Here is a 24063-nt window from a genome sequence, read left to right as displayed (position 1 = left end):
CTAGTACTGCCACTCAAGCAGTGGCAGATTATAATAAAGGAAACAGAGCTTCTCAGCATTTCGACCTAGGAGGGAGCTCCTTTTCTCATCATAAATGTTCCCCACTGTGCTGAACACCCTCTCGCTGGGAACTGATGAGGGTGGTACACAGAGGTATCGCCTGGCCATCTGTGACAGTGCTTTGTAGCGAGCACTGTTCTCTTTCCACCATTCAAGGGGGTTGCCACTTCTCCTGTCGATGACATGCTCTCTGAGGTAGGACTCAATCTCCTCACTGATGCCCCTGGCTGTAGCTGGCTCAGTTTCGGAACACAGTACACTGGCATAAAGGTCATCCAGTCGACTGTGAACCTCTTCTACTCTTGTTATTTTTGGTTCTCCTCCCTCTGTTGAGGTCTCTACCTCTGGACTGTCTGTGCTTTGGCTTTCCATGTTGGACTCCTCCATGAGCCATTCTTTGGCTTTGCTCAGCACCACAGCTGATGAGAAGGGACGCTCCTTGTAGCACGCCAACACCACTTCTTTGGTTTCTTCAACTTTGGCAAACTGCTGTGTCAGGCTCTGCAGCATGGCGCTCCTTAGGGTCTGAATGCCCCTGGCGTTTGGTTCCTCTGGCTGAAGCAGCCGCTTCAGCACTGCCAGACTGGGAATGACTGATGAAGCAGAGGCCTCTGCTTTGCTCATTTCCAAGGTTACTTCTTCAAATGGATTCAAAGTCTCAACCGGCTTTGAGACAATGTCCCACTCTTCAGCACTTGGACATGAAATGCCCATGCTCACTTGAATAAACAGTGAGCGCACGCTTTCGCTCCAACATTATTTGGAGCATATGGAGGGACAAATTCCACCGGGTTGGCACTGCTTGCAGTATGGTGTGTAAAGGAAGACCAACTTGCCCTTGAATAGTATGAAGCCTTGGCGAGGACTGAATGATTGAAGTGTGTGGTACACCGCTTCAGCTTTGCCAGAATGTCCCCAACAATTCTTTGTGCTCCAAGGCCATCATTGATGACCAGTTGCAGAGTGTGAGCACAGCAGCCCAGATCAGGGATGTCCATGACTCTCATGCCTCTAATCATGTTGGCCCCACTGTCTCGCAGCACCAGTAGCACACGCTCTCTATCTATACCCCAGTGCTCCAGCATTTCCACAAATGTTTGGCCAATGTAATCTCCAGTGTGGGAACCTGACATTGCCTTAACATTTAGGACCACTTGGAGTCTTTTCCAATTATTGTCAATGAAGTGAGCAGTCAAGCTCATCAGGGACTCAGTGGAGCCTGACCAGCAATCAGTTGTGAATGAAATTTTGTCACTTGTGTTTTCCTTTGCAATGACTTTCTTTACTTTCTCCTCAACTTTTTGGTACACTTGATTAAGCATCTCCGTCCTGTAGAATTTTTCGTTCTTTAAAGTGTACCTGGGTTCTGCTGCAGCCAGCAACCTCTGGAATCAAACATCGGACACAATTCTCAATCACGGTTGATGGCACCACAGTGACTGCCTCTCACTCTGCCAAGAGCTTGGGGGTGGTCCTGGATGACCAACTGGACCTCAAGGAGCACATCAAGGCAACATCACGGTCCTGCAGATTCCTCCTGTACAACATCAGGAGGATTCGACCATATAAATAAATAAATAAATAAATAAATAAATAAAAAACCACCATTAAATGTAATGTTTAAACTGGTAACTAACAAACCAAAAAAAGAAAAACATCAATTAAAAAAAAGAATGCGTGGAGACCAATTTTCTTCAACCAGAGTGGATGGGGAACAATTTCCTTCAAGCTAGGATAATGCCTCTCTATGTATATTATTGTACTCTCTATTGACACCAGCATACCATGCATTATAGAGTATACATGTGGAGACCAGATATGCCACCTGTGTTAATTTGATGGCTATGATCCTCCTTGTCAGTATAGAGTGGGTCGGGATCCATTGCCTTCAGCCAGGATAATGCATTTCTCCGTGCATATTAGCCAGTTGACACCTGCCTAAAATGCTTTATAAAGTATACATTGGAGACCAGATATGCCACATATGTGCATTTGGTTTGGGGTAATGAACATAGAGGACAGGGAGTGTTCTACAGAAAGCTGATATACTAGTATAATATTCAGTAAAAATCTTTTTAGGAGGTAATTCAAGATCTTTATTTTTTTTCTTTTGTACAATACAAGAATACAATAGCTTTAAAAAACCCAAATAAACGGAGAAAGCACACATCATTCAACAAACATGATTTCCAACCACAAATGTTCACCTGTAGCCTAACGGTGGAATATACTGTATATTTCATTTCTACCGAACATAATTTCAAAAGATAAGTCAGTGCCGATTTTTGACGAGGGAAATGTAAAATACCTAATAACTGTACAAATAGGCTACTAGCTGCATGCTGCGAGTATTAGCCGTTCTAAATGCACGCAAAAAGGTGCTGTTTGAAATGAAAGTCGAATCGCGAGACGCGCGTGCACGGAATCAGTTCGCTTCGAGGATACTGAATTCGCTAGAACACTGGCAATGTTTGAACGCGTCATCAATAGCCACAAGAGAGCAACGAAACAGCGTCACATTTATTTTACATTTTTGTTACAATAAAAAAAAATGTTTTTTTAAACACGCATTCGATCAAAAATGTCTGCCTTTTCACTCTTTCGGTCGAATACTGAATGTGTTGTTTTTTTTGCTATTTTCGGCCGAATATTTTTGGTGACCGAAATTTCGGTGCATCCAAGTGTAACGTCAGATGAAATTAAATTGACTGGATGAAATACGTAATGTGAGGCTTCCCTGTCCATAAGAATTCGGTGGTGAAAAAAACTAAAATGCGCTTTCATGCAGGTTACCCACTCTAACTGTTGGTTGATTCACGTCTCCAACAGCAGTCCTTCTCTCATGTTATCAGGACAAAGCTAGATAACATGGCTTAAAATGATCTACGTTAGAAGCGTTTTATCGGGTTTTTTACTGTCTGGTTAGCTTGCTACGATGACGCGTGACTAGATGACAGACTGGCTTGCAATAACGCGTTTTGCTATTGACACAGCATCATATGGTAGCTAATATCATCTCAGATAAAAAACAAATTTGTGATGCATTCAATCACCATTTTATTTCGGCTGGTTATTTATTTGAGAATACAGCGACGTCCTCTGGAAATTTAGATCCTACGCTGCTTATGTGCTCACTACCACTTCATAAAGGCTTGCTAGACATCTAGCTTGCTAAAGTTAACCAAATGTTAGCTAGCTAGCTAGCTCGCTTGATAATGAGGATTGATAAACATAGTGGTCGTATAAACGCATTTAATTAAAAACTTTCACATGTTCATTGTTGAGAAAAACGTGCAATCTGTGTGGAAGTGCACATAAATGAATAAATACACATACCTTTATTGCAGCAATCGAAGCAGTGCAGACAAGTCTTGTGGAGAATATCGGATTAGGCACAAGTAATAAATGTCTTATTACAGAAGTAGCGCGTCAGCTGCTGCAGTTCACACTTGTATTAGAGCTCGCTCTACTGGACAATTCTAGTAAATAGCAATTACAACGTTCAAACAGACAAGTGCAGGATAAATAATCAATGTTTTTTGTTTATTATATTTATTTAAACATCGGGACACATCGGCTGCATAACTGCCGATGCCGATGGCGTCAAAAAAGTCAAATAATGGCCGACATATCGGCCACACCGATATATCAGTCGGGCTCTACTATTGACTGCACAATATTGTATTATAGCAACAATGTTGTTTCCACTCAGAATTGGTTGCAGTAGCACTGGATGACTGCGTTGAGCCATCTCAGGATGCCGGTGTCCTGGCCACTAAGGGGCTTGCACAAAGATTTTAAAACCGGGAGAAATGGTGGAATTTTTTTTTTTTTTTTTTTTGTGCTGCTGCTGGTGTTTTTATTATTCTAGGTGGTTCATTAATGGATGATGCCATTTACAATTTAATTAATTGAGGTGTGTGGTCTTGTTCTTTCTGATTGACCAACTTTATTTAAGTGTTTAAACTGACAAATTGAACCATTTCTTAAATGTGTTCAGTAAAAGCTTTCATCTGTGTGTGTTGCATTGTTGAAAGAAAATATTATCTGCTCAAAGTGTAGACTTTTATATTATAAATATAATAATATTATAAACCCCATTTCATATTATCAACATGGTGGCATTGCAGTTTCTGAAAATACACAAATAAGATTTGTGTATTTTGTCTGGGCAATGAGACGTGTTTGCCTTTATCCACTATTTATAATTTTTATGATAATAATGCCCTGCGATAAATTGGCGTCCTGTCCAGGGTGTATTCCTGCCTCTCGTCCAATGCTCGCTGGGATAGACTCCAGCACCCCCCGTGACCATTGCTCAGGATAAGCAGGTATAGATAATGGATGGATGGATGGATAATAATTATAATAATGTACAGTCAGTAGTAGCCATACTGTGTTTCTTGTGTTTGGTTCTGTGCACTGTAAAACAATACAAATAGATGAGATGACTACCCTCTCAAAAAAACCCTCTCTTTTTTGGTGCACAAATTTGCCTTTTTCTTAGTGCTATATCCCAAGATTATTTATTCATTTTAGTTTTCTTTTCAGAAACAGTATAACTGACATGATCTGATGTAAAAGGAAGTACGTTAGTGCTATACAAGTTTCAATATTAATGTCCTGCTTTTCTGAAGGACTGCATTGTGGGCCCATTTGGCCATAGAATGCTACTTTTTGTAGTGACCAAACTCAAAGAAAAGTGTATATTTTAATCTTTAATGAATGACTCAAACATTAAGCAGAGAAAAATGCAAAACAAATATCTGCTGCTGCAGGGGGCCCAGTGAGATTTTTTGCCTTCATTAATTCTAAGCTGCAGTAATTTGTATCATTGCAAAATCTTTTCAGCACATACTGCAGGAGCTGTGGGAGATCTAGGCAGGGGGGTTACATGAAAAAGGATATGTTTCCTGATCTAACTGAGAGTGACGGGAGCCACTGACAGTCTTGTGATGCTCCCTCGACAGTGGTGACATTAGGATGCCCTGGTCTAAGGCCATCAGCGAGACACGAGGTACACCATGTACTCTGAGGCTACATACTCTGAGGTTGACCCTGGTGTTGTACTCTGTGGTTTACTCTGGGGGCATTTGCTCTGAGGTTGAGTCTGGTGTTGTACTCTGTGGTTTACTCTGGGGGCGACATAGCTCAGGAGTTAAGACCGATTGTCTGGCAGTCGGAGGGTTGCCGGTTCAAACCCCGTCCTGGGCATGTCGAAGTGTCCTTGAGCAAGACACCTAACCCCTAACCCCTAACTGCTCTGGCGAATGAGAGGCATCAATTGTAAAGCGCTTTCGATAAAAGCGCTATATAAATGCAGTCCATTTACCATTTACCATTTGCTCTGAGGTTGACCCTGGTCTTGTACTCTGTGGTTTACTCTGGGGGCATTTGCTCTGAGGTTGAGTCTGGTCTTGTACTCTGTGGTTTACTCTGGGGGCATTTGCTCTGAGGTTGAGTCTGGTCTTGTACTCTGTGGTTTACTCTGGGGGCATTTGCTCTGAGGTTGACCCTGGTCTTGTACTCTGTGGTTTACTCTGGGGGCATATGCTCTGAGGTTGACCCTGGTCTTGTACTCTGTGGTTTACTCTGGGGGCATATACTCTGAGGTTGACCCTGGTGTTGTACTCTGTGGTTTACTCTGGGGGCATATGCTCTGAGGTTGACCCTGGTGTTGTACTCTGTGGTTTACTCTGGGGGCATATACTCTGAGGTTGACCCTGGTGTTGTACTCTGTGGTTTACTCTGGGGGCATATGCTCTGAGGTTGAGTCTGGGTGCACACTGAGGATCTGGGCACATGCACGCGAGGTTGACAGAGGCACATTTCCCTCTGTGTGCTCTGTGGCTGATCCTGGTGGCATGTTGAGCAGAAGTAGATAGAACACGACAAGCTTAATGGGAGTGGCACAACACACATGCGACACTGAGCGCTGAGAGGTTGATGCTGATGAAACAAGCTCGTAAACCCCACTGTGGGACGGTCTCAGAGGAGATATTCACCCCCCCCCCCCTCCCCCATCCACAGCATGGCATGTGTAAATCCCTGCTTATGAGATAGAGCTCCTTAAAGCTAAACAAACTCCTGTAAAACTCCAGTTTAATACGAATAATATACATAGGTCAGGCATTTATGTTCCCAGTGCCCTACCATTTTCTTTGCAATATCTAGCTATGGCTGAATGAAGATGTGTTTAGACTAGGTGCCACAGTGGATAACACAGCAAAGAGGTCACCAGTTTGAATCCTGGCCTGGACCTTTCTGTAGAGTTTGTGTGTTGTCCGTGTGGGTTTATTCTGGTACTCTATTTTCCTCCCACAGTCCAAGGACATGCCGGTTAAGCTAATCAGGGAGTCTAAATTGCCCATAGGTGTGAGTGCATGGAGTGCGCCCTGTCCTATTCCTGCCTCTAGCTCAAAGCATTCTGGGATAGGCTCCAGCCCCCCCATCTGACCATTACCAGGAATAAGCAGGTTAGATAATGGCTGGATGGATGTAACTCAATTACATTTTAACGATTAATTCCACTGTTGGCCTTCAAATAGCATTTACTCATATATGACTTACCAATGTTTGTCTTTCCCTCTTCAGTATTACATAAAATGGTTTTCACTTATACTGTGTACTCTCTGTACTGTAAATATTGTTAGAAAAAACAGAAAGAACTGCATTATTTAATAGCGCTATTACTAAAATATTGCATGAATTAAGCATGATAATATTCCTCTATTCACTGAAATATTTTTAAACTTATGTCTTTCTGTATTTTTTATTAATTGCATTAAAACAGTGAGGAGTGTGAAGCTGGAGACATGCAAACAGTTAAAACAAGCTCCCACCTCCAGCCCCAGAACCATCATTTTCAAGCCACACCTTTTTCTGTAATTGTCCTTCATTGGTTTGCCTTATTTCACTATGGTGGCTGTTGTTGGAGATGAAAGCTCCAGGAAGTGAAGTCCATGGTATTCAGAGAGACAGCAGTCTGATGCAAATGCACGAAATGGGTGAAATCAGCCCAAAATTACACCAGCACCAGTCTGATGTCTGTAACTTAATTGTCTGCTGTCTCATATAGCTTTGTAACTTTGTTTTTTGTCAGCTCCCCTTGCAAAAGAGATTTTGATCTCAATGGGGGTTTTCCTGGTTAAATTAAGGTTAAATAAAAAGATGCAGGGGCAGAGTGGGAGGAAGGTAAAGGGTGCGGCGCTTCACTTTGGGAGGGGCCGGGGCGAGAGAGGGAAGAGAGGGGTTTTGGGAAAACGTGAGCGGGCCTCTGGCGCAGGAGCGCGCTGTCGCGGCGCAGAAGTGCAGCAGGGCGCTGATGGGAAGTTCACGCCTGCAGCGAGCTCGCAGGCCTCCCTGCCAGCTCTCACTACACTCCCAAGATGCAATCAGTACAATTAGCTTTGGAGGCCTAAAATAGCATAGAGCATAGAGACAAATGTAATTTAACCCCAGACCGTTCCCTTTATCCAATTCATCTCTGCGCCACAAAATAATTACATTAACATTTCTGCAGAAGGACAAGAGGCCATTGGACCTCAACACTAAACAAAAATGTCTGTGCGAGATTACTTCAGTTTCTTGAAATGAATGATTGCTTGAAAAGGAAAAAAAGCCATAGAATTCTATCAAGGTGAAGTACACATTTATTTGGAATTCAGTAGAGACATGCTGCACACATGTGTGCATCCTTCAAATAAGCCCCCCCCCCCCCCCCCTCATTAACACATACACACACACATACACACATATTGTGTATTGTTCTCTGGTATTATATAATAAAAAAAGGATTATATAATTGGTAAATGTTAGAGCTTTTCAGCCTCTCATGTTCTGTTCAACCCAAAGGAAGGTTAGAAGAGTTTAAAATCAGTGAAATCTTCTCCTACCAGTGCAAAACCACCTCCAGAGCTGGGAGATTCATTTGTAAAAGTGATTTAACAAACAGAAAATCATTCTGCAATTTCAACTTAATTTATTTTTTACACAAAAGTTTATTTTTTTCAGTTACTTGCAGAACATCAAGTATCTCTGTGTCGACAGATTCAGAGAAAAGCATTTGTGACAGGTGCTGGTGTTTTGGTCCGCAAGTAGGGCAAGGTCATTTTTCAGTTTTTTACAGATTACCAAAGTACAGATTATAAGCTTTCAAATGATGTATCATACATTGAAATCTGAAAATAGTTTAAGAAGATATGCTTATTTGAATGTTGGTACTCCTAAAATCAAGTAGCAGAGAAAATCCCCTTGAAAGATCTTGAACTTTTCACACTTCTCACAGGGAGATAATGGGTGGGAACAACAGCTAGTTAACTCCACCCCAACCACTCCCCCACTAGAGTACCTGTAAATCCTTGCCCATTTAGGGGTTACCCTATTTAAAGCTTTATAACTCCAGATGTGAACACCACAGAGACTAGAAAAATGTCTTAAATGAAGCAATACATTTGTACCATTTATAATACTAGTAATAATTAGATTACTTTATATTCATAATTTTGTAAGAAATAAAGTGCCACAAATGCAATGGTCAAGGCAAAAAATCTAAAATGAATTTGCTCCTTTTTTAGTTCGCAATGAAATACTGGGAGATTGCGGGTTAAAGTATGTCGTGGATCAAAAACTTCTTGACCACAAGTTCATAAAATCTAAGGGTGGATATGTAGAACTACTAAAGACCTATGAAGCAAAAACTAAGCAGTGTACCCAGCATCTCCAAATCTACCCACAATGTCTAAATTATTAACACTGGTCTAAAATAGCTCCAGAAAAAGGGTCCAGAAACAAATCCAAAATCTCTCCAAAAAGGAATATAATGCTTTTTGTCCATTGTAAAGCATATGAGCCCCTTATTAAGGTTTAAGATGAAACATAGATATAGGCTAATTTAAACATAATGCAAACATATAGTCACACAATGCTGCACAGTACCTAAATGTGTAATAATTAACTCTTGTATGTAGCCTATTTCTATACTCTGTACACTCCTATGTTTTCTTGTATGGGAATGGGACGATATAAAAACATTTTTCAGCCGTCCACCACGTTTTGGCAATGTTTCAACACTCTCCTCATCACTGTTGTATGCGTCACAAAAACCATTACACTACTAACTAACGCTTACATTACAGTGTGGAATATCCACGTTACATAATACCACTAACCTATTTAAAGACACTCGATTTCTAAAATAACGTAATAACCGAAATATTTTGAGCAGTAATACTTACATAGCAATGATGAAATCTTACCTATGTTCAGTAGATGGAGACAGAGACAGTAAATCAATGAGTTATATCCGCTTCTGTTTTGCTCCAGAAAACGATGTCAGATAGGTCTATCAGCAAACATATGGCTTAGCTATGCCCAGAAGTCCTCAATAATAATGGTATTTTCCAAGGAAAAAATCGTTGACAACGTTTCGTTAGGTGCAACGTCTTTTAATGCTACCATATAGACCGAATGCCATGGTAAGAAAATGTTCGGTTATGCTAACCTATAAAACGCTATTCCAAAAGCAAAATTAGACATGTTATGCCTCGTTAGAAAGCTTATTCTCTCACCTACTGATTGAGCGTCCGCCATTTCAGCAACCTCACACAGTAAACAAACATAGGCTACTACCACACGGCTTTATTTATGGGCGGTGGCTTGACTGAAACAAAGTGACAATAGCCAACGAAATCAAACATGCTAATTAAACTGCACCCCCATCACGCCTCCAAAACCCGGCTGTAAGAATCACTAAAACAAGCCGACTTTGCTGACAAATTATAAGTATTTAGTGACCCTAAAAATGTTGTTTATTCTATTGAGTGACTTCTTCAACACTTTAACTTTCGTAATATGAAAAAAAGGAAAACAGTAAAAAAAAATTTAAAAAACCTTTTTTGCCTCCTAGCGCGATTTCAAGATTTGCAACTTGCGGACCTTTCCTCCAGCACCCGTCACGTTTATGTTTTTAAAGACTTGATAATATTTATTCATTGTACTTTTGAGCAGTTCTTCTAAAGTCCTTTCAGTTTTTTAACAATAAAAAGTGGAAATGTTCTTGACTTTCTGAGCTGCCCTTTATGTTCATTTGTACCAATTCTCAGGTGCATTTCAGATACCAAGCAAATAAAACCTGCTAAGAACTGACTAGGTCATACAGTCTGATGTAAAAAAAAAAAACTATATATGCATTTCAATGCAAAGACCCATCTGTTGCAAATGTTATACAGACACTCTATAATTCTTGGATTGAAAGTAGTGCATTGATATAACCTACAGAAACACAAAAATTGAAAGCCAGTAAAAACTGTACAGCCATAAAGCAGACAGATGGAGTATCCAGACAGAGGGGTAAAGCCTGCCAGGTTTTAGTATGGGGAGACACCACTGTGACTCCTTCCATAGGCTGTGTTCCCCATAACATTTTATCAGTCTGTTCTCTGAAGAACATTCATCTTCATATGCCTTTCCTCAGTTTATTTGTTTTGTAGCTACGCGGCAGATAGCCCTGCTGCTCGCGCCCCAATCTTCCAGGATTGAGGGCGCACCATTTACGCTCTCGCGGCATTCCGTTTCGGAGGTGGCGGGAAGTAATTGCATCCCGCCGTTCACCTGATCCCGAGCTTCCTTTTTTTAATCCCTATTTCTTTTATTTATTCATCTGGCAACGCGTGAAAGATTGCATGGGACCCTGTCCGCCGCGGAACGCAGTCAGCCGTGCTTCGGGACGTCCCGTCGGCACAGGACCGGCTCGTCCCGTAATCGAAAACCAGTTTGGGTGGAATACTGATTTAACCACTTTCATTTTTATTGAGGAAGAACAGATAAGCCTAATGTCCTTTGTTGTTGTTACTGTCTTCTTCATCTTTGATTTGCAAAATCGCCAACATCGAAACTACAAAAAAGGGGGAAAAAACCCCAACAACGAAAAAACCCTTCTAGAAGAGAACGCATTCCTGGCCAGTGTCTGTGTCTGAAACAGCTGGACACTATCCCCCATCAATAATTATTGGGTGGATATGCAAGAAGGCATATTATTGTGTAAGGTTCATATTGCTTTAGTAGAAAATTGATTCTGTATTTTCCTAAACATTAATTATTCAGTCGGTAAACTGCTAGCTGGATGATTAAAATTACGGGCATGTTAAAACATGATGGTACAGTAGTTGAATTCCTAGCCCATATTGTAAACTATTTTGTGCTGGTGTGAGGTAACCTTAAATGGCTTTTGTGAGGACTCATATTGCTTCTGTACTGCAGTCAATCTTCTGGTCCTTCTATGACACAGTGTATATGCTGGTATTAGATTTGAGGTGTGCTTATCTCACTGCTGTTTTTATTTTTGGCTTGACATCTTATCACTGTTATGCTATTCCACATCTGTGCTTATGTGCTGTGTTATCATGGCCTGTTAAGCTTCTCTGGACCAGCGAAGCCAGTGTGTTTGTCCTTTTAAATTTGCCTTAAAAATAAAGGTAATGGGTCACTGAAGTTTGGTGGGTTTAGCATTTGCTAAAATTAATTTATTCTCAAATCGACTGTGAATCTTACGATGCAAAACAGGATTTGAGTTCATTCCAATTTCAGTTCAGTCAAAGTCATTAAATGAATGGACATCTGATTTATGAAATGAAAAATATCCTCACAGTAAATCACTCAGCAAAATGTTTAGCATTATTTAAATTCAAATTTTTAATTGGCTATTGTTGCTTTGCAGAGTAGACCTTAGTTTAAACCGATTAAACCAAGACTGTTTTTCAACAATGCTCCTCAAACGTACTTAGTTTCAGAGACTCCCTATCTTTTGTTTCCTTTGAGAACTGTTTGGAGATTATTAGGATTGCCCAGTCTTAAACTACAATACCTAAAATGACTACACTATAGCTTGCCTAATAGTGCACAGAGAAGAAAATAATGTTTTAAGAAACTGCATGAAACACATGTCAATTGAATTCAGATGGGGTGATTGATTTGGCTAGTCAAAAGGTTGGCTTCCTTAACATTGAAAATGATAAATACCATATTATCAATGTCATGGTCCTGTTTTCCTGTCTGTGTTTCCCCTGTTGGGCCGCCAGATGGCGGCACTTCTGTTTTGTGCCCTGCTCCCCCCCTGTTAATTGTATGATTGTTTCATTGTCTCGTTATCCCATCATTGTTCCCACCTGTCTTATCCCCTCCTTCTGGTTTGATTGTTTTTTGAGTTCACCTGTGTCTTGTTACCCTTGTCTATTTAAGTTCTCTGTTCCCTTGACTCGGGTGCTGGTTCCTTGCGTTTGTTCTGCCTTGTGTTTGTTGCCTATTAATGTTCAGACCATTTATACTTGCCTGCGTTTTTTTTACCTGTTTGTGTTTGTTCCCGAGTTGTGTTTGTTCCCGACTAGCGTTTGTTGAGACCCACTGTACCTGCCTGCGTTTTTTACCCGTTTGTGTTTTGTTCCGACGTGCTTGTTCCTGACCCGTATGTATTTTCTGGTGTTTCTTTTATGTGTTTGCCTGTGTGTTCCACCTGCCTGTACCCTGCCTGCCTGCCTGTGTTCTGTTCTGTGTTTTGTTCTTAGGAATGTTTTGAGTTTGTTGTTTTGCCCTTTGTGGCCTTGCCTGTTCCCTGTTTGTGTTTGCTTTTTTTTGTGTGAGTAAAATCTTTGTTAATTTTCCCTTTTTGAGTTTTGTGTTTTTTTTCCCCCACTCTGCGCCTGGGTCCCAGCACCCGTACTGTCACAATCAAGTTGTGTGCCAGTGTGGTTCATATTATATGCCAGAGGCAGGCTACGGTTTCCAGGCTGTTTCATGACATGAATGGAAGTGAATTGAAAGTAGGATGAGACGTGTGTGTGTTAGAGTAGAGGCAAGGTGTTTTTGACCACTGCAGGTTTTCCTCTGGAAAACCCACCCTCCCAGATAAGTGCCATTTTCTGAAGACCAGAACGCATGCATGTCCTAATGCATTTCCTCTACTCTGACCTATCTGTTGATAAGCATCCGGATAATTATTTATCTGTGTGTGTTCCTTTTTCTGTTGCATACATTTGAGAATGTTGACTGTGTAATTGTGCTAAGTGGGACTTTCTAATAAACCTTGAGCTGTTTTTAATTATGCAATGTTGACATATGACATTTTTAATTCTTTGAATAAAGCCTTGCTCAAGTGCATCTTGAGTGCATCTTTTATTTCCACTACAATTTAATTGTTAATATCAATCCCAAGCACTTTGTGTTTCCAAATTGTATTCTTTAGCAATAGAGCTGAGGCATAATCTTTTGTCTAGTTTTATTAATATTTACCTTTCTTATACATGGAAATTGATTTATCTTGGTTTAATGCTGGTCTTATATGCACTTTATATTGATAAGTTGTAATTGTGTAAGCTACCTGAGATTTGTTTAGTTGTTCAGTCAGTCAATTTATTCAGGTGTTCAGCAGATCACCTTGGCTGTGGTGCAATGCAAGGAATCTGTATTGCTTCTCTAAAACAGTTTGGTAAACTCAAAAAGTGCAGTCCATAAAAAAAGTTTTACTGCTACAAAACTATACTAAAAAAGAATAAACCAATACATTAACTTCATATCTAGCTAAGAGGAACAAAGCCTCCGAGTTTGTAGCCTATCTTGGAATAATCATTAGCCCTAGGAAGCTTTTTTGAGGTGTGACTAGAACATCCTGCCAAGACCAGGAAACTCATTGTTGTGCCCCCGTAGGGGACTTGAGTCTCTGGTCTGCACTACAATAAAAATAAAAATTATATTTTTGAAAATCTTTTCACTGCAATGTGTATTTGTCCTAGACTCTTGCATTACGTCAAAAAACTTTTTAAATACTCTTTCTCTGCCAGGTCTCAGGAGGATACCAGACATAACAAAACTGCCAGATCTATAGTGACCTTAAAGGGACATAAAAAAAAGAGTTTTGAATTGACAAGGTGACACTGCATATGGTACTTCAGGTTTACAAGTGATGTGCTGGGCCCAGTGGCTGCCTGGAGTACCACTAAAACATAATGGTGGAGAATGTGTTTATTGTATTGTCTGGTAAACTCAAAGTAATACAGTCTAGTAGTTTTAGAATTACAAATTGTCACAAAAATTGAAAAGAAATGGGATTATATCCATCTAAGAAAAAAAAAACCTGCCATTTTGCTCATGTATTATGCTTGGAATACTGATGTAGTGGCATTAGTGGGAGACGAAGGGGCCAATCTGATTTCTCACGATGAAACCAAACCACCACACCCACAAAAAGGTCATTTATTCCTCTTAACCCAACTTGTTTGCAAATCCACTTGTTACGGATATGCCGCACACTTATTATTCCTGCCAGAATGAAAGTATTCACGTAGCAGGCATTGTGGGTGCACTCACAGGCTTATTTTTCACATCCCACTCCCCACCCCAAAAGTTAAACCCAGGTGGCCAGCTACTGTGGGCCAGCTGAATCGATATCTGCTCGGAGTGTAAAATTAAAGTGAACAGTCTACAGCTCCTAACCAGAGAAATTAATATCCAGACTGGCTCCCCAGCCGAGGGTATAATTGTAAGTGGTATGGATTTTGTTCTTTGGTCGAATGTCCCTGTACACTTTTTGAGAACACGAGTCATTTTATGGCATTACAATAGTAGTACACGTTTAGCAATGTTTTGTAAAGGTTCAGGAGGGCAGGTGCCCTCTTAAAAGCTGCAAAGCCCTCAGTACCAGAAGTATTGACTGATCTAGTTTCTGACTGAGATGGACAAAGTGTACCCTACATGTGCGGCTCAAAATGAGGAGTAGAAGACAATGCTTTTTAATTGTTTTAACAGGCAATTAAAAGGTAATTTTCTTCTGTTCTACATTACTGTTAGATAACGCCGTAGAACCAAGGTATGGTTTATAGCAGTGTTTGAAGGGTGCATGTAAATGTGTGAAGGTAAATTAATGGTACACACATAAGGTACATTAAAAAAATAATAAAACGAAACAAGCTGAAGTGCCTTATGATCTACTTTCTTGAGCGTTTATTTAACAAAATTTGCATCAGCTAGCGGCTAAATTATTGCACACAGTTCATCCCCAAAATGTCCCACCACTGCAAAACACACTGCGTAGTTATCTAAGAACAAATTCTACAAGGGTTTCCAAGGAAAGACTCCCTTTCACCTTGACATTTCACTTTAGTCAGAATCTTCAGTAATTTGGCCACGGTGAAAAAATGAATAAGCTATCCACCATAATTGGTTCAGAAGTGATATTTTACAAGACCATACTTAGCTGCTGTTGGACCATTAAAATGGCATGCTGGCTGATAAGAGGACAACCCCAGAATGCACGAGCACCACCAAGGGCTGGTTTGAAAGATTAGAATCCTGCCTGATTTGTCCAACTACTTGATTGAGTTGTAAGGAAACCAGTTGCTGCTCAGACAACAAAATGTGAGTCGCCATGTAAATGTAAAATGAAACCAACAGCAGCCTCACCAGGATTAAAGTATTGGATACACCAGGGGCCTGTATCACCAAGCAGGATTACTGAGTTACCCGGATAACTGCACTGAGTAAAACCCTGTATCACAGAGCAGGATTACTGAGTTAGCCGGATAACTGCACTGAGTAAAACCCTGTATCACAGAGCAGGATTACTGAGTTAGCCGGATAACTGCACTGAGTAAAACCCTGTATCACAGAGCAGGATTACTGAGTTAGCTGGATAACTGCACTGAGTAAAACCCTGTATCACAGAGCAGGATTACTGAGTTAGCTGGATAACTGCACTGAGTAAAACCCTGTATCACAGAGCAGGATTACTGAGTTAGCTGGATAACTGCACTGAGTAAAACCCTGCATCACGAAGCAGGATTACTGAGTTAGCTGGATAACTGCACTGAGTAAAACCCTGTATCACAGAGCAGGATTACTCAGTTAGCTGGATAACTGCACTGAGTAAAACCCTGTATCACAGAGCAGGATTACTCAGTTAGCTGGATAGCTGCACTGAGTACAATCTGTAACATGGACTGAAGTAAATGAATTTCAAGCACTATTTTTCCAAAATTGTATTCTTCAGCAATAGAGCTGAGGCATACTCCTTTGTGTAGTTTTAATAATATTTAGGTTTCTTATAAATTCAATATGATTTATTTTGGTTGAATACTGGTCTTTTTACACAATATATATGTTTATAAGGCATAATTGCATATGCTATGTCAGATTTATTCATGGTTTTCCACCAGGGTTGACCACAATGGACCTTTTGGCTGCTGAGAATCCCGATTTAAACAGAGAATATAACTTGTGTCTCCAAAGTATTCTGGTAAAGTGAAGTCTATAAAGATGTTTTACTACTCCTAATTATAATAAAAGAGGGAAAATCAATACTGTAGGTTTATATCTACTAAGATGAACAAAGCCTCCCAGTTCAGAGCCTATCTTGACATCATCATTGGTCCAAGGAGGCTTTTTTGAGGTGCCATAAAAGGACGTGATGACTGTACTGTATCTCCCGGGCAAGTATATCAGACTTAAACTAAACTGCCAGTTCCCTTACGGCATTGGCACAGCTGTACTGAATGGAAAGAAGGCACCCAATCAGATTGGCCACAATGAAACCAAACCTCCACCACACCCATTGGTCATTTATTCCTTTGCAACTGCACTGCAGGAGCGCTACTGTTTCTGGTTATGAAATCAGCGAAATTGGAGTTGGACACACCTAATTGCACCAGTGGCTTGCGTAACCAATAGAGTTAGACAGTCTCACCTCTATTGTGAAATCATATCCCATAGTCTGCATCCACTAAGCCCTAAATGCAACTGTCCCAAGTCTATTTGAGATACCCTGCTAAGTATACCCTGAGCAGTTGTGAAGATTAAGTCTGTTAGCAAAAAGAAACTGTTATTTTTACCAAATGTATTTCGCCATTTTCAGCACACTTGAAATTGGATTCAATCCGATGTGCAACATTGCTTTCAGGGAAAGTGCTAATCTAGCACCACATCACAATAAAATGACCTCTGCATTCAGCCAGTACTTACAAGCTATTTCCATGGGTAAAAGTCCTCATTTGCATAATTGAGGTACCTGTTCACGCATTAAGACTTGACGCCACACCCAGTTAAAAAACCCCACTCCAAATGATGCAGCTTCATTGTCATACTGAGTAGCATCTTTCAAAACCTAGTTCAATTCACAGACAGGCTCGTCAGACGCCAGTGGCAGCTCACCCTGCTCGCTCTGTTATCGGCAGGTTTTTCAGAGAATTATCCGTCTCTTACACATCCCACACAGAGAGTTTATGAGTTTGGTCACTCTCTGATGAAGTTTGAAAACTCTTCAGAAGCCCATCTCCCCACCCCCAATCATCAATCTTGTACCAGTTCCTCAAAACTCAAGCCACCGCAGACCCCCACCCCCCACCCCATACCGCTATCTCCCACCGGCAGTTAATTGTATTTCCTTTCTGTTTTTCTCTTTAACACGAGCAAGGTTGTTAATACTCAAACGGGAATCCCTTCCTCCCTAGAGGAATGACTAGAATGTTGTTATCTGCATTCGTTCATTGATTTTAATTTGTTTGGTTTTTGTTTGAACTGATTTGTTAATTAATTGGTTTTTGATTGGGCGAGTAACTGAATGCTGATGTGGATTTAACATTTCTAGAGAGTTCCCTGCTGTTAGTGACTGAAGCCATTGAACTAATATCCACAAGGGAATTTGTCTGACTTTGTAAAGCATTTACACAGTGAGAGCAATGTGTAAACTTTTGATTTTACTTCATAGTTTCAGGCCCTGTTGAATAAATGCATTTTATTAAGATACTGTTTAACCTGGGTTCATTATAAGTAACTTAACTGGGTGCTTCAAACCAATATATAGATGCCCATTGGCTGTTTGTTCTCATAACAACAAAAATAGTGATTGGCTGTGTTCTGCTGAGTGTTAGCTTGTTATCCCAGTAATTTCATACATGCACAGGACCCCATTACATCATATTCACAATAACAGAGTCTGTTTCAAGTAATATCTTAGTGTTTGAATGTAGCCAAATCTCTGTTCTTGACATATTTTAATAACTTTGTGTTTATGCCCAAGTATCTCATTTCAATACTGCATTTTTGTTATTTCCCTGAAACACTAATATAAGAGGCTTCAAAACTCAAACCAAGTTAATATAGCGTTGATGTTACATGGCCAGGCCCACCCTGGACTTAGACTGAGAACGCTGTCCATCTGCGTTCATTTCTGCAATAATGACCCTCAGAAACTGGTTCCAGTGGACAATTTAGGTGAAGGATGACCCACCCCACTGTGTTGCCAGTTTATAGGAATCTGCTCCATTTATCAGTAGTTGCCCTTGACTTGGAAATATGTGTAGACCCCCAACCCCCCCCCCCCCCCCCCCCCCCCCCCCCCCCCCCCCCCCCTTCCAAAATGCAGCTAAAGAGTGAAATTTTGAGCAATAGTTTTATCTTGACAGTCGGGTGAGAACAACTGTCTTCAAAATGACAGTTTGGCAAGTTAATTTTGATAATTTCTGACAAACTGATATGTGAAGAAAATGAACACTTGCATCACATTTTAAGTTATGTTAAGGCTGAAGTATCTCCCTGATCTCCTCCCTTTTGGTTAGGAAAACTCACCAGTTCTTCAAATTATACAAAGCTGTTCAATGGGGGAAATATATATATATTTGTGATTCTGATCGTCAAGAAGTGGGTTTTCCATAATCCTCAGATTTCCCCTTAAGAAGCAGTATGCATTCAGTTAATATTCAAATATTCAGTCAAAAGCTCTAAACAATAGTCTCACACCTCAACTCAGGAGTGGAAGAAATCCTAATCTCAAAGATGCACCTACAGTATAGCATTCTCATAATGAGTCACATCTTTAGCAATGAATCAGAGTGGAGAAGGTTTATCTTATTTTACGACACTGTGGTGCAAATGAAGATGTGGTGTGGTTCATTTCACTGAGGAATAGCCAATAATATATAAATGTTTAATGTGATTGGTTTAAATCATATCTCACACTGAGGAGGTTATACAATACATTCTTTTGTTACTGTGAATATTGGTTGTTCAGTGAAATTCAGTGAAATTCACATTAAAGCCAAATTCCATTTTGATTTTGTTTCTTTCCCCTTTAGACTAAAATAACAGAAAACAGTGATTCATTTATTTGTCAATCTAATATCATTTGCAATTTTATAGGAATAATAGTTTATATCACAAGTCCTCTTTAGTAATGAATGTGCAGTTGCCCATCAGAAGGTAGACCAGACAGGCATGTGCACCACACAGGTGGAGAAGTAAAGAAATAAAGACGTATAGCAGAACAAATTGGGTCTGTTGTGTTCAAATCAGGATTTAACCATTTACTTGTGGGTGGAGATACATGGGACCGATGGGCCATTCCACAAACACTGGCTTCACTTCGGACAAATTGTGCTCATCACTCGATAGGTCACTGCGGTGAGTTCCCGAGTGTACAAGTGTACACAGAGTACACTTGTACTGCCCAGAGCCTGTGAAGTCCACAGATTAATAGCTAGCAGACAGATGGATATTCTAGTTTGACGGCATCAAAATACTACATCTTGGAGTGGTCACCAGTTTTACTCCTGTTTTAAGTCCTGCTGCCGTTGGAACTAGTAGATTACATGTTGCTTCAAAGCTCACTGTGCTTGTTTATTAGAGAATGAATGTTGAAAAGAAACTGAGAAAAAATGCTAATAAAACTAGATCAAGTTATTTGGAGCCGCAGTATAGCATAATACTTAGGAAACTAGGCTTGCAACTCTAAGGTTGTAGGTTGATTAACATTAAGTTAGTCACCTAATTGAGTCACTAAATATCCAGCTGTATTGTATCCATAAAGTAGAAGTAGTACACACCACTCTGGATAAGAGCATCTGCTAAATGCTTTAAATGCAAATGTAAATTCACAGAACTTGCTGAAGATGAATGGAAGTCTATGGGCACAGGCTCCTGGCTGATACTGCACCTCAAATTCATAGCATGCTAACCGAGTCACCTACAGCCGCTCTGTGGCTCTGGGCTGTAGCCTCCTGCACCAGGGGGCTGGGATCCATATAGGCTGTGACCTTCACTCCCCATCCTTGATCTTGAGCAATTCTGAACTTCTCAGGCATTGCCCACTTCAGTGCGAGCAGCTGGAAGGTTCTTTAGTTCCGGTCATTCTGGTCCTCTGGGTGCAGGCTCCTGCTCACCCCTCCTAGGCCTGTGCCAACACCACCATTTGGCTATCCATACTGGCATCTTTATATGGACGTAAAGGAAGAGAGAACTCTGCATACGCCAGCACAGTGTCAGCAGGGCTGCCTTCAACTCCTCAGAGGCCCACTGACACGCAGATGTCCAATGCAGCTGCTATGTGCACTCAACACACAGCAGTACAGGCACTAACCTCCAGAGGTTTCAGGTGCATCCGGAAATCAGGACTCATTCATCAGATCCCACAGGCACGTCTGCAAGGTGGCTGGTGTGATACACAGCCCAAAGGGTACGGACTCAAACTGCAATAAATCGAAGGGGGTGGCAAATGCAGTCTTTTTGCGGTCTCCAGACAGGGCGACACCTCCACCTGATCCCGCCATGATCCCGCCAGGTTAACTACACCATTCTCTCCTGGTGGCCAAGCGACTGGGCCTGGATCCATCGGGACGCAGCGAAGGCCTTCCCCCTCACTCGCGGCGTCTTTCCCTGCTTTAAGCACCCCGAAACTCCCAACAATGCATAACAAGGTTCACCCTTGAAATTGCACAGTCAGACCCCAGACAGCTGTCCTGCACAATCCCACTCCATCCCGGGATTTAGGTGGTCGCTACACAAGCAGGAGACCAAGTTCCCATAGTGTGTCCAGTCCGGTGTTTTGCCTAGACTGGCGCTCACTGTCTGTCTTGCTGTCTTGCCAGTCTCCGGTTTTTCCACCATCCACCGCTGGACCATCGGCAAGTGAGCCTGTCGTCTGCCGACATGCCACAGTTAACACACACACTAACAAGCACACTCACCCATGCAAACCAGAATTTCAGAAAACAGCAAAACCATAGCTGGCTATCCAAAAACTGAAATGTAAATCCTCGCACACTGAGGCCCTGTCCAATCCCTCAGGGCATCTCTCCATAAGGGCACCTTTTCTCCCTCTTCTATCCTATCCTACCTTCCTGGCAGCACTGCCCGCTCCCCACCTGGCAGAGCGGTAAGCACCCAATCCTGTGATTAGCATTCCGCACACTTAACTCAGGTCCCTTGTTAACCATGCACCCAGCTCAATTAGCCATGTAGCGAGTCTGTCACACCTGCTCCTGCCACACGCGTTCATATAGGCTCTGTTAGAGCTGATTTACCCCTCAGAGTTTTGGCGTGTGCTCCTCAACATTGCCTGAAACACAGAAACTGACTTATAAGCACAGTTTCACATATTTATAGTAACATACCAGGGCTTCTCTTCCTGCTCTCAACGAAGGCGGACGCTTTTTCCTCTGCTCCCTCCCTACCCTTATCTGCCCCTGCTTGCTGCTCTCTTGTCTTGTGCTGCGTCTGTCTGAACTATCCGGAGCCTCTCTCTGCATTTCTCTCCGAAACCTAAAAGCATGGATCTGATCAACTGGTCTCTCAACGCAATTGATAGTATTTTCTCGACGAGAAGAACGGGTCAGGGAGAGCCCTCTTGCCCTGACGGAACGTTGCAGCCGGATACACGATGGACTCCTGGAACGAGTGGAGGGTCGTGTGCCTGTCGATCCTTTCCGTTGAGGATGTTGAAGACGTCTACTTGATTGGAATTATGATAACAGGCTTTCTGCTGTTTGGAGCTGGCAGCATCCTGATTTATCGCAAAATGCCAAAGGCGTTGGCAGCACTAATTGGGAAGCTGCCCGCCATTGAGGGAACGGGCAGGGCTGTCAACACTCAGACTCAAGCGATCTGTGAGCTCAATCGCAAACTGGATGCGATTGGATCGCAAATTCGCATGACGGATACCAACTTGGAGAAGTTGTCGGTTCGGCTCACTGAAATGGGCCACTAATTCGGATGATTGGAACAACGCTGAGAGAACCACAGGACTAAAGGTAGACGAAAAATGCAGAAGTCTGCCTGAACCCAAAACAATCCTTATCCTCATTGGCTCCCCCACATCGGCCTTGGAAGGCTGATATCTCTCCACTCTCCTGGATTGTTATGCAGACAGATGCTCGGCCCTACCCCCACCTCCCTGCTCCTATGGAACTTTGTCTCTGGATCAGGACTCTTCGAGGTCGTCTCCGCGGCAACGGCCGTGTCCTCGTCATCATTATCAGACGGCAGAGACAATGTTGAGACTGTGGTGGAGATGAAGTCCATGGACTTGCACACACACGCACACGAAGATACATAACACACACACCACCTCCTACTCAACGCCTTCTTGGGTCCCACCCCCCCTCCCTCCCCCGTTACAGTGCAGTCTGCTGAGGGTTGATGCGATGCGCCTGAGCGGCTGCGCGCTCCCCCCAGTGTCTGTGCTGCGACACTTCCCCTCCCCGACACCCTACCCCCTACCACATGTGCAAGTCTTCGAGTTTTGTTGTAATGTTTGTAATGTTTTTATGATGTTGCTATGTGCTGAGGTTTTTCTTCGTTTCAATGAAACGAGTGCCCTCTCGTTTCATTGAAAGGACTGTTTTTTTTCCTCCTCCTTCCTCCTGTTCTCTCATTTCTCATCTAATAAGTTGGCGCCGCAGATGGCTGCCTCGGTGTGTTGACCAAAACAAATTCCTCGTATGTGCAAATGTACTTGGCAATAAAATACGATTCTGATTCTGATTCTGATTCTGATTCTTACAATTAATTTTTCGTTTGAGGGGGGATTTCCTTTCCTTTCCCTTGTGAGCAACATTTTGGGGGGATTTCAAAGGTTTTGGGGGATCTGAGTGAGGGATAGGTGGTGGCAGAAGAGGTGGTACAAAAGACATGACAGACAATTTATGCAATATGCTTTCATTAACTTTATTTTCTTTTCTCTTATTCCAATTTTACCTTATGTAGACATATGAAATAAATAAAAAATGCCAACCCTTTTTCCTTTCTTAATGAGCTGCTTTAAATATATCAAAATAATGTAAAACTGTTCAGGAAAAATGTCCACTGAACACATTTTGTTTAAGAAAAGAAAAAAAACACACACAAATGTCTGACGGTTTCACGTTGAATGTTCGACTGAACTAGCAATTTTGAAAATCAGTTTTATGGGTTAGGGCTCCCGGCTTGTGCTAGCTACATCACACGGTCTCATAGAATTACGATCATAGGCTAGTAACCCACTAGCACTTGCTTTGTGTAAGTTTGATCACCACCGCAGTGAAGTTAACACAGTCAACAAACTACGATTCCTGTGAGAAATGTATTGTCACTCTCGTGTGCACACACTGCAGTCTACCTTCTAAATCTCTACCTGCAGTATGTGGCCTGTGGAGGCCGGTGGGTGACTGGACTCAGTGTTAGTTTAAATTTCTTATAACTTTCCCCATTTCAGAGAACCAGCCAGCACACTTACAACTCATTTACTTGGAAATTGCCTATGCAGCCTAAAGAACAGCACTCACAATTATATTTTCAATTGGACAGTTACTCTGTTAATGAAAACCAATTTGCATCCTAACTGTATCAGCGGGATTTTCCCGCTTTATTGCTGACATATATACGGGTTTCATATAAAATATACTCTATTACATTACAGGCATTTAGCAGACACTCTTATCCAGAGCGACTTGCACAACATCCTACATAGCATTTACATTGCATCTGTTTATACAGCTGAATATATACTGAAGCAATGCAGGCTAAGTGTACAACTGCAGAGTACTGGGAAACGAACTTGTGACCTTCAGGTTCCAAGACAAACTCCTTACCCATTATATTACACTGCCGCCCATATATATATATATATATATATATATATATATATATATATATATACATACAGTTCACACAATCCCATGCTGAATTTGCAGACCTACATACCCAAAAAAA

At 41.6% G+C, this 24063-nt stretch overlaps 1 pseudogene; it reads right to left on the bottom strand.

Annotated features, from left to right (window-relative positions):
• LOC118209912 lies at positions 1 to 20645 on the bottom strand (annotated as a pseudogene).
• Between the last annotated feature and the right edge of the window lie 3418 nt (positions 20646 to 24063).

This window comes from Anguilla anguilla, chromosome 12 (assembly GCF_013347855.1).
Source record: "Anguilla anguilla isolate fAngAng1 chromosome 12, fAngAng1.pri, whole genome shotgun sequence".
NCBI lineage: Eukaryota > Metazoa > Chordata > Actinopteri > Anguilliformes > Anguillidae > Anguilla > Anguilla anguilla.
This window is presented reverse-complemented; position numbering and strand designations above follow the sequence as displayed.